Genomic DNA, 12,379 nt, shown 5'->3' on the forward strand with positions numbered 1-12,379 from the left:
GTGTGTGGGCGTCACCGACCTCTCCGCGAAAGGAAGATGTTGCGGTCGCGAATCGCGTGATCTCAGGAATTTTTCCAAAATATATACTTACGAGGAAAGTAGAAAGTGGAAAGTAAGAAAAAATGGGGTGAGAGGGAACCGGAGAAGTACATTTCGTTCAACGAGAGCAAGGTTTTTCGTGTGTGTCTTATTAAGCATTTTTAGGGACCTGCCGCAGCCTTAAGCAGCTGCTATTTTTAAGTTGAAGTGAGCGATTTCCTCCGTGCGTTGAGGAATATGGAGTTTTCGTGCTCGCGGTCATTAGGAATTACAGAAATTCTGATTTCTTTCACTGTCGAGCGGAATAACATCTCTCTCTCTCTCTCGCTTTCTAAATTTTTCTTAAATTCTGTCCCTAATACCAGATGATCTCCGTGTACTTTGAAGACATTTTCTCTTCCGTAAGCAAGAAAAGATGTAATTCTTTGAACAAACTCTTCTTCAAGTTCTTTCAGTTTAACACCATATAAGTTCTGTGAAAAGTAAAATAAAATAAAGGACTTCTCTTATCCGCGTGATTCGTTTTGTATTAAAGAGCTGCTGACGCTGGCAGATGTCAGATAGAAATTGCAACTTTGTCTTTTTTTTTTTAACCTCATTATTGAACCGAATATTGCTGAAAATGCCCTGAAGGGGAGCTAGGGTCAATATTGCTGATTATACACATATATATATTTATTTTTTTTCTTTCATTTCAATACAAAGTAATAAATTTTAAGTCACATGGTTGTCTCATAAATGTGTCAACAGGCAATTCAGAATTCTAGAAAGAATGTATTCGTATGATTTTTTTCGAAAACTGATTTACGTTGGTAACGAATAATCAACTATTTCAGTGCAAAAGGCAAAATGAACATAAACGATTTCAGATTGTTTGAGATTTTGATGAATAATTATATGACGGTTAGTTTGTCTTTTTATAAAGGGTAGCCAATTCATTATACGTGCAGAGCAAGACGTACTTGAACATGCGTTTTCATAAATATAAGTCTAAGTGCCTATAACTAACTCTGAGACGAAGAAACATTGAGATGATTCTCTACTTTTTTCCACTCTAAAGTGGTGCACTAATATGCATTGTTAAGGAAATCGTGTAGTGCGTATATGTTATTAATTTGGCAGGTGCTATCATCCGTTTTAAAAATCAGTGGTGAGGAAATGTGTAAATGTGCAGTATTTCAGAGTTGTGGAGTCTAGGCGTTTCGGAGTCTTGAGAAAAAACCGGTATTTGCTCTTGAAAATCGAATGAAATCAACTCCTACCGACAGCCATAACAGGCTTTGTGGTTCACAATAGTCCACTCATGAGATAAGCCAGCCACGGAATGTGCGAATTTAATATGTTCTTATAGTAAATGTTATGGCAATATACAGGTTATATGCATATTTCACTTATTCTATTTTGAAATAACATTCTACAACAACAGAGCCTAGAAAACACGGTAATGTACAGTACGCACAACTTTTAACCGAACGGATGGCGATGTCTTGGGTTCTAAATGTTGTAGAATGAAGAGGTTTTCACCAAAAATTATGGTTTGTGATTTTCTACCCGACTATGTGCAATTCGTCTTAATGAAAAGTCATCTACATATTTATCATTGTTCAAACCTCAAAAACTTCAATATGTAAACCCTTATTTCTTTTTACATCTTATCTGATTTATTGCATTGCATTTACCCAAAAAATTAAATTTTACCGCTGTAAGTACAAAAATGAGAGATATGGGTGAAAATGCGTTTGGGGACTCTCTAAACATTGAGAAAACTGAATTTGAATGTTGATTGCAGGGGGGGGGGGGACACACACGAAACAAATTTGGAACGATAAATACTCCATATGCTACTGGAGTGTTTGAATTTAGTGCATTTAAAAAATAGTTTTTATTTTATGGAGGTGAGAAACAAACTTTTTTTTTATTACTCTTCATTTGACTCTATATCCGCGATTGAACGAATATTTATACCATAATTATTTCAAACGATGTGTCACAAACCAATTGTTGGTGACGACAATTTCATAAATTTAGAAAAAAATTAAATAAGTAAATAATAAATAAGATTTTTCCGTCGAACATTGCACTATTTTATGTTATATTTTTGTTTCATTTTGCGATACCCTAATTTTTAATAATGCTAAAAAAATACGGATGAAACGAAATGCCGTAGTTTAAGTAGAGACGACTCCACCAATAGCCACAACCTTAAACTTGGCGTACACTAAGAAAATTTACGCTGTTGGGAGAACCGTTATTTATTGATTATTATCTCTATAAATATTAACATCGATCTAATTGTAGGGTATTAATTTGTGAATTCTTTGCACATTATTATATTTACCATTTCAGCTGCTCGTGAATGTTGTCTAAGGAATGAAATGAATTTCTGAAATAGTGAAAAATTGCAAAATTTCATTGGTTATTTGTTTACTCCAATATTAAAACAAAATGTTTGAAAAACTGGATGGATGACTTATTTATCGTATCACAGTATACTTAAAACAATAATTGTCAATTTCAGTAAAGTTATGAGCTTCATATTTAAACATTTTCGCACACTTTGTCATCAGAAATTTTTCAATGAGTTTCAAATTTATATCTAGTATATGGTCCCTAAAAGTGGTCATTTTTCATATAATCGCTCATATCTTGCGAAATAGAGGCCAGATTGGAATGAAAACTGATTCTGTTTGGTTTTCGACTACGTTGATTCGAATGAAGTAAAAATTAATGTATGCTTCTATTTTTTCATAAATTTTTGCAATATGTTTAATAATTCATAACTCATACTTTAAAAAAGCCAAATTCAAAATGAGTAATAAAATTATGTTTGGCCCGGTAGAATCTATCATTTAAAATAAAAAGTAATGAGATATCTATATTATTTCGGAAATTATGCTGAAAAACAAGATTTTTCTGTTTAACATTGCGGCACTCAACTTTATCAATAAAATTTATATTTCATTAACTGTTCGTTCAAAATTGATGAAATTTGGTATTTCTGCATTTCGTGAAATACTGAATCCAAATATGGAAGAAATAATAATGGGGTTACGATCGAACTTTGAAAAGGTGGATCTAGTTTTAACATCTAGATGACCCCTTAAGAGAAAATGAACTTAATACACTCATGGACGATCTTAAACGCAGAGGAATGCGACCTTTTTTTTTCTTTTTGCTATAAATAGAACCCAAGATATTGCCATCGTTCGGTTAAAAGTTGTGCGTACTGTACATGTTCCTTTGAAAAAATTAAAACACTCCAGAAACTCACGAGTGCATTTCGCGTAGTGAAATAGTTTCCTTGTTTGTTTCAAAAAATTAGAATATCATAAGAAAAATGCATTACTACTTAATACATTTGTTTCGAATAACAAATAATCTTTGTAAAGCTTTATTTTAATATTCTGTCAACAAGAATGGGAAAATTTCATAAAAAAAGAGATTATGTTTCTCTCCATTTCCCACAAGAATATGGAAAACTATTTTATTTAATTTAGTTCATAATAACTGCATGAAAATAATGAATTTATACCTTTCGTGGCTTAGAGACCTTCACAGTACAGTTCAGAACAGGTTAGTATATCATATTCTTGTATATTCTGTAACAAAACATTAAAATTCTCGAGCCTCTGAAACTTAAAAATGAATATTCTCATATAAAGTCATGAAAATCCAACATTAAAAGAAATTCCCAGTAAATAAAAATATTAAACATTTTTGTAATCTCTTAAGATAAATTTGTATACAAGCAAGATAACATGCTAGTCATGTTACGTCAAAAATCCCCAAACTATATACGTTACCATTATCAAAGTTTAGACAGCATTAATCAAGGATTACATTTTCTCCTTTTCACATATTAGGAAACAAAAACCTTGAACATGCAAGAAAATTTTGTTCAAAAAGTTATTAAAATTTTTTTACAATGCCGGACGAAGAAAAATGAACAAGATTAATATTTAAGAATATCTTTCGGTGGCCCATGTAATTACTTTCACATACAATGTATCCGTATTTATAATGCAAAAATGTTATTTTCTTTTTAAAACAGTTTTACATTCCTCCGTCTAAAGTTACAAGAAAGAAACAACAAAAAAAAAGTCAATTTTAAAAGAAAATTGTGCGATAGTTCACTTTTGCGTACATCAGACCTAATTTTAAGAATCTAAACGAATCTGTACAGTGTCTCACAATTTATATTGTACTTTTCGTGTGAGTGCAATTTCAAGAGTTCATTTTCCTCTTTTAAGGACCACTTTTGGTGTTTGAGAATCGCACTATAGTTAATCAGAATGCCATGGGTTGCTGGAATTTAATTGCTTTACCACGGTGTGCGAGTACCGAATGTATGAAAGGACATATCTCAGGTTCTTCTGGTGTGACGTTCGCGTGCAAACTTACTGAGATCTCTCTTTCCCCCTCCTGAGAAAACTCAATTACATTAATTCGAAACCCTATGCGAATAAATTATTCCGGTCAGAATATGGGGTACATGGATGTCTTCTTCTTATTTTATGTTTAAGGCATAAGAAACGCGTCTGTCGTCTCCTTAAAAATCATTGCGCAATTCCAAGAACATCGTTGTTTCCTTCTAATGTGTCAGTTGGTGTTAATTTAGAGACATAGTATTTTCCTAAACGTAATTTCGGTAATTAATTGAAGTAATTTTTGCGTCTCGTTCTCTAATATTCATTTACATTTACTCACGTCTACCTAATTGCACCTATTGTTTCCATGTGTGTAATATAATTAGTCAGGGAAATGGGAACGCATGTGCTGGTGTTGCTCGAGCGAAACCATTCAAAGTCGACTGAAAGATATCTATTTTCAGTAATTTATTTGCATGCATGCATGCTTATTTCGCACCTATACAAATACAAATACAAATACAACGCCACAACAGGCAAAATGCCCAAAGAGGTGGCTGAGAAAAAGATGCCCATAAAAATATGGATGTCATAAATTTCAAAAATACAGCAACCCAACTAAAAATGCAATTGAACTCAAAATTTGAAACATAGATTTCAGCATGGGGGTTTCACAGTAATGGAGTACATAGGAGGCTCTTCCCCACCCCAAGAGACGAACCAAAATTAGAAAAAGTATTTCGACTAATTATTATTAACTTATATGATTTTTGAAGGGCGGTAACTCGAAATTTCTCAGGAAGAAAATTTTTGTGCCCTCAACAAAGGTCGATCCTGCGTACGCCCCCAGATGGCAGCTGTAACTTCATTAAAAAACACCAGAAACGCATGTATAATATCAGTTACACACATAGCCCTTGCATCATGCAGCAGGGCTTCTAGGCATTAATCTTTGCTGAGCCTGTCCATGATTTATCACGGAATTTATAATGTGAAAAAATGAAAAGATGTAATGTAATAAACTTTTTAGCACAATGTAGAAAAAAAAAAATCCAACGATGTTAGATAAAATATTACAAAATTGAACGAAAGAGCGGTTTCGGAGCTACTATAGCCCCCTTCGTCAGTGGAAAAAATGAAATGAACATATCTGTTGTAGCGCAGGTGACTCGCTTAAACGAAAGCACGTGGTCAAATCGGGGCTGACGCGGGATGTGCTGATGGCAGAGGGAAAAATAGTGATGATGATTATGAAATAATTACAATTGTGAGACGGAGTGTATCGATGATGGAGTGGCAGGAAGGGGTAACTTAAAGTATCGAGACTATAATCTTAGAGAAAAAATGGGGTGCTGGTAAAATCGTTAACGGAAGAAGAGGAGTTAATGTGAATATTGGAGCACTTCAAAGAAATATAGGTCGAGGGGTGAAGGGGTGAGAGGTCTTATGAGTGATTTTGGCAAAGTTAAAAATGGTGATTATTGGTCCAACAATGTTGTGCTGGAGAAGAACTTTTGAGATCTTGATTTTTCACGTAGCAAAGTAAAGGATTCAACAAGGCGAAATTTGAAAGAACGTTTGGTTTGGCCGGTATATGATAGACCGCATTGGCAGGGGATACAGTCGAATCCCGTTTTAACGAATACCGATATAGCGAAAATCCCGTTTTAACGAATACCGATATAGCGAAAATCCCGTTTTAACGAATACTTTTCTAATCCCCCGGATAAGCTTACATGGGAACAATGCATAAACCTGGACTTCCTTTACAGCGAAATTTCATTATAGCGAAGTGATTTCTCCGGTATCTTGGGGTTCGTTATAACGGGATTCGACTGTAGTGTACAACAGCAGATACTGTGTTGTAGTACAGTATCACCAACGCCAATGCGGAATTAGAGATGTCATTCAGGGCGTTCAATTTTGCATATTTTTAGCTAACATCGTTGAATTTTTTGCTTTTTTACAAACCGATAAGATTCAACCCGAACCCCTGCGCTGGAGCTCTGTATACATCTGAGCTACATATGCAATCTTTAGGCGCAATTCACGTATTCCAGATTAACACGGTGCTATCCTGACGCACTTGATCGATTGCTTATGTGAAATATCTTACTCAATTTTCTTGTACAACTTACTTTCAAGTTACACATTCGTTGTATCTTTTGAAATAATAATCACTCCAAATCATACAATATATTTCAGTAGAAAAATATGATCTGTCCGTTGTATCCAACAGACTCGTTTGTATGATTCAGTCCTCAGCGTCAGCTGGTACTCGCAGAAAAATGTTCTCCTGTCTTCTTTCAGGAGTCTGTATTTTCTCGTTGTAGTTGATGGATCGTCTCGGCTTTTTAGTTTTGCTTCTCGGTGTAATCCGTTCCCACGAGTGTTGAATTACCTCGTGGCTATTCTTATTCAACTCCATCTTCTTATCATCATCATCATAATCACGAACCTTCTAGAAACAAAACACAAACTTAGAAAAATGTTGTCGATTGCTTTTATAAAACGGAAAATAACAAGAAATAGCGGTAGAAAAGCATATACAGCGTTACCCTGGTTAACGAATGCCCCGTCTTAAAAATGTTTCGGTTAACGAAGACTTTTTCCGTGGTTTTTCTGCCTCGGTTAACACATGCTTTTGAAATTGCTTTTGTACGTGTTTTTGAAATTGTTCATGAATGAACATGACTCGGAGTCCTTTTGGTCACATGTCAGGATCCTCAATTTATTTATTTATTTATTTTTGTACAGTCTCTGTATACTTGTACATGCTACAGGGTGATCAGCGAATAAGCCCTTATTTCAAAATTAAATATCTCTACAACAAAGATCAATAGAATTATGCGGTAAACGGTACATTTATTAGCAAAACTGTAAGAACGTTGTACAGAAATTTCGAAAATTTGGTGTTTTTTTTAAATTTTTTAAAATTTAAAAAAAAAAAAAAACTGGAGATTTTGGGGTTCCGAAAATCCTCATTTGTGTGAAGAGAAACCACTGCATTCGCCTGAAGTTACTGCAAGTTATGCTCCAGAGGCATTATCGGCCCCTTCTTCGTGCGAGAAACGATTACTACTGAATGTTAGGTTACAATTTTGGAACAATTTGTCAGCACACATGGCGCGTACCGCAGCCCATGCAGTAACTTTAGGCGAATGCAGTGGTTTCTCTTCACACAAATGAGGATTTTCGGAACCCCAAAATCTACAGTTTTGTTGCTTTTTTTTTTAATTTTAAAAATTAAAAAAAAAAAACGAAATTTTCGAAATTTCTGTACAACATTCTTACAGTTTTGCTAATAAACGTACCGTTTACCGCATAATTCTATTGATCTTTGTTGCAGAGATATTTAATTTTGAAATAAGGGCTTATTCGCTGATCACCCTGTACTTTGAATCGTGTATTTGAATGCATACTGTCAAAAGGCGTAGCCGGTCAATTTGTCGCACTCAACTTGTCGCGATCAACTCGTCGCGCCTCAATTCGTCGCGGTACAAGTTTGTCGCAGTGTCAATTCGTCGCGGTACAAATTTGTCGCAACTCCAATTCGTCGCGGTACAAATTTGTCGCAACTCCAATTCGTCGCGGTACAAATTTGTCGGAACTTCAATTCGTCGCGGTACAAATTTGTCGCAGCTGTACAAGTTTGCCGCCGTGTCTATTCGTCTTGACGTCAATTTATATATTACAGCGCAGAATCAATTCGTCGAAACGTCGATTCTTCACTGTATATGTTCCACGCGAGCTTGTATGTAGGTTTTTGTCTTACACGTGAAATAAAAACATGAACAAAAGTGTACACGCAGTTAACTGAAAATAATTAATTTTTGTCAATGCAGAAAGGTCATCGAAATTAAAATTACAATATAAATTACATTTAAAAATTTAACTTCATATAAAAGTTTAATTATATTTGAAAATTCAGTTATAAAAATTTGAAATGTTAAATAGTTGATTTCTGCTGTGATAAAATTTCAATATCATGTGGAAAAATTTCGGTTTGTATGATATTCCCCAAATTACAGTGAGCCTATCTTTAACGGTAAATTTCTATCTGCCCATTACAGTATTACCATTACAGTATCTCCATAAGAACCTGAAATATTTAATTAATTAATAATTCAATTAAATTAATATTTAATTTCACCGTATAAGCCACACTTACAACCACACAAACAAACCAGCCAAAGATATGCGACTGGTTATGAACATAAGATTAATGGTTATATTACACTGAAGAGCCAAAAAAAACTGGTCCACCTGCCTAATATCGTGTAGGGCCCCGCGAGCCCGCAGAAGAGCCGCAACACGACGTGGCATGGACTCGAATAATGTTTGAAGTAGTGCTGGAGGTAATTGACACCATGAATCCTGCAGGGCTGTCCATAAATCCGAAGGAGTAAGGGGGGTGGAGATCTTTTCTGAACAGCATGTTGCAAGGCATCCCAGATATGTTCAATAATGTTCATGTCTGGGGATTTAGGTGGCCAGCGGAAGTGTCTAAAGTCAGAAGAGTGTTCCTGGAGCCACTTTGTAGCAATTCTGGACGTGTGGGGTGTCGCATTGTCCTGCTGAAATTGTCCAAGTCCGTCGGAATGCACAATGGTCATGAATGGGAGCAGGTGATCAGACAGGATGCTTACGTACCTGTCAGAATCGTATCTAGACGTATCAGGGGTCCCATATCACGCCAACTGCACACGCCCCATACCATCACAGAGCCTCCACCAGCTTGAACAGTCCCCTGTTGACATGTAGGGTCCATGGATTCATGAGGTTGTCTCCATACCCGTACACGTCCATCAGCTCGAAGCAATTGGAACCGAGACTCGTCAGACCAGGCAACGTGTTTCCAGTCCTCAACAGTCCAATTTCGGTGTTGTCGGGTCCAGGCGAGGCGTAAAGCTTTGTGTCGTGCAGTCATCAAGGGTACACGAGTGGGCCTTCTGCTCCGAAAGCCCATATCGATGATGTTTCGTTGAATGGTTCGCACGCTGACACTTGCTGATGGCCCAGCATTGAAATCTGCAGCACTTTGCGGAAGGGTTGCACGTCTGTCACGTTTAATGATTCTCATCAATCGTCCCGTTCTTGCATGATCTTTTTCCGGCCGCAGCGATGTCGTAGATTTAAGTTTTTACCGGATTCCCGATATTCACGGTACATTCGTGAAATGGTCGTACGTGAAAATCCAAATTTCATCGCTACCTCGGAGATGCTATGTCCCATCTCTCGTGCGCCGACTATAACACCACGTTCAAACTCACTTAAATCTCGATAACCTGCCATTGTAGCAGCAGTAATCGATCTAACAACTACGCGAGACACTTGTTGAGTTATATAGGCGTTGCCGACCGCAGCGCCGTACTCTGATTGATTCCATATCTCTTTATTTGCATACGCATGCCTGTATCAGTTTTTTTGGCTCTTCAGTTTATATCTATGCGACAGACCCATAGTCATCTTTCTTATTGGTGATTACATTGCCTTTGTCGGTGCTCATCCTGTGGGCATTATGAAAACTTCATCGAATCGTCATGCATAAGCACTGTACATTGCCACCCTTGATCTGCGCCTAACTCCCTTCGCTGTGAGAAATAGAAATCCCAACATCGTGGCTTATACGATGGAAACTAAATTTTCAAAATTTATTTGATCCCAATTTATTATTTGGGTGAGCTCCCAACGCCCCTCACTACGACAAAAGGAAATCCCGACAAAAAGTGGTAAATGCGGCTTATACGGTGGAAATTAAAATTTAAAAATTTATTTGATCTCAATTTTTTATTTGGGTGAGCTCTTCAACATCCCTCACTGCGAGAAATGGAAATCCCGACAGAAATGCGGCTTATATGGTAAAAATTAAATTTTAAAAATTTAATGACTTCAATGAATACTTTCCTTCATTTGTTAAAAATTAAAACAGATGGGAAGGGGGAACATTTCCAACAAATGAGGAAAAAAAATTAGTTCCATTTTTTACGCCTAAAGCAACTACCCTATTTATAAGATCACAACAAACACATAAATTTTAAAGAAATTCAAATTTGTCGCGATGAAATGAGTCTACGAAAAATTTGTACCGCGACGAAATGAGCCTGCGACAAATTTGTACTGCGACGAAATGAGCCTGCGACAAATTTGTACCGCGACGAGTTTGTAGCACGACGAATTGACGCTGCGACGAATTGTCCTGCGACAAGTTGAGCGCGACGAATTGACCTAGACCCGTCAAAAGGGTCCCCAAAATCCTTGTATAATATGCTTATTTTCATTATACCTGACCTTACCGTGGTTTTTGAAATTATATTTCAATGAACATGACTCTGGCTCATGTAATTCCTGCACCGTAAAGGAGCCTTGCTGATTTTATTTCACGGGCTCGCACTTTTGTTCATGTATATACATGTGCACGCTTGTTTAAATCTAGCATTTGGATGCATATTATCAAAGGATCATCTAGGCACCCTAAAATTGGGGGAGGGGGGCGAATCCTTGTATAACCTGATAATTTTCGTATTTGCTTGCCCTTGCACATGCTTTTTGGAACTGTATCTGAATGTACAAAACTCGGGGGTCTTTTAGATACCATGCCCAGAGAGGGCTCCGATTTATCTTTAATTTTCACTTACTTGCTCTGTACAGATACTTTTGTGAATATATTTATACTAGTACATGTTACTTTGAATCTCGTATTTGAATGCATATTGTCAAAGTCATCTAGGTACCCTAAAATAGGAGCCCCGAACTAGTCACATAATCTCATTCTTTTCGTTATAAGCATGACCTTACACATGTATTTTTGTTATTGTATATGAATGCACATACATGACTAGGGGTCTTTTAGATCACATGACAGGGGAATCCAAAAAAAAAAGTATTATTATTTTTTCTCCTCTTGCAACTCAGAATTTTCTCCATTCCCTTCGTGCAATGAGCTTATGTCGCGTAAAGCGACACATCCCGGTCTGTCTGTCTCGGCCAGTTCTCTTATGTTCTGCATCGGCTAACAATTAAGGATTCGGCTAATGAAGACTTTCGTTAACAACCATATGACAACCATATTTTTATGGGCATCTTTTTATCAGCCGCCTCGTTGGGCATTTTGCCTGTTGTGGCGTTGTATTTGTATTTGTATTTGTATTAATATGGATGCACGTGCTAACACAAGACCGCTACGCTGTGAGCTAAAATTAAGAGCTAATCATAATCAGAGAGGTAGCCAAGCCCGATTAATTCATATCCACCTTGGGATATTTTTCCAGACGTACCTCCCTTTCCTAAAGTTTTTTAACCATTTCACATGTGGAATGAAAGATTCAGCTAATTGAAAAAAACAAGGAGCATCATCAAACTGAACAACCTGGACATTCTAAGATTTAAGAGAGATTATATTTTCCATTCATCAAAGACATAAAACTATAAATGCACATAATATACAATCTTATGTCTATGATCTGCATGTATAAGTTTTTGGACAAATCACTAATACACCTACGCACGAACTCGACTGGGTTATACTACTTTGCAGCACACAAACTCCGGTCATGTATCGCCATACGGCAATTTTCAAACCGAGGAGTTGGGTGGGAAATGAAGGATCCATCCACCGGTGGTCGCCCTAGGTAAAGAACTTGCTTCTGATGTTCGATGCCCGGATTTGAACCAATGGGCATTGATAGTAACCTTCATAGGGGAAGACGAGCATCTTTACCACTGCGCCACTCGGGTACGACTGGATTGTACTAGCTTTAGTGGAATAAAGCTAGTATAACCCAGTGGACAAACTAGTCGTGGTTGTGTACAAAGGATCATGATATTTAGTGTATCTCATCATTGAATAAATTATCATTTATTAAATTTTAAAGCTGTTCATATTAGTCTTCGATAACTTTTCGCTTATTTTTAGAGGGCTACTTTGGTGTTTATTTAAAAAACACATAAGCATATATTTATATTTTGAGCAG

The 12,379-nt window shown here is 36.5% G+C and overlaps 1 protein-coding gene and 1 long non-coding RNA gene across 2 annotated transcripts in view; one reads left to right on the top strand and one right to left on the bottom strand.

The window, feature by feature from the left end:
- The window catches only part of LOC149089801 (beta-alanine transporter-like), a 207,659-nt gene that overhangs the window by 127,887 nt on the left and 67,393 nt on the right, over positions 1-12,379 (top strand). The gene's annotated exons all lie outside the window — the stretch shown is intronic.
- LOC149089803 (uncharacterized) overlaps positions 3,115-12,379 on the bottom strand; it is a 30,545-nt gene continuing 21,280 nt past the window's right edge. The window contains exon 2 of the long non-coding RNA XR_016193019.1: positions 3,115-6,867. This is a non-coding gene — a long non-coding RNA (uncharacterized LOC149089803). The remainder of the gene's footprint in view (positions 6,868-12,379) is intronic.

Source organism: Pholcus phalangioides, unplaced genomic scaffold (assembly GCF_987345545.1).
Source record: "Pholcus phalangioides strain wild (caught in Gottingen) unplaced genomic scaffold, Ppha-v1.0 ptg000001l_1, whole genome shotgun sequence".
Classification (NCBI taxonomy): domain Eukaryota; kingdom Metazoa; phylum Arthropoda; class Arachnida; order Araneae; family Pholcidae; genus Pholcus; species Pholcus phalangioides.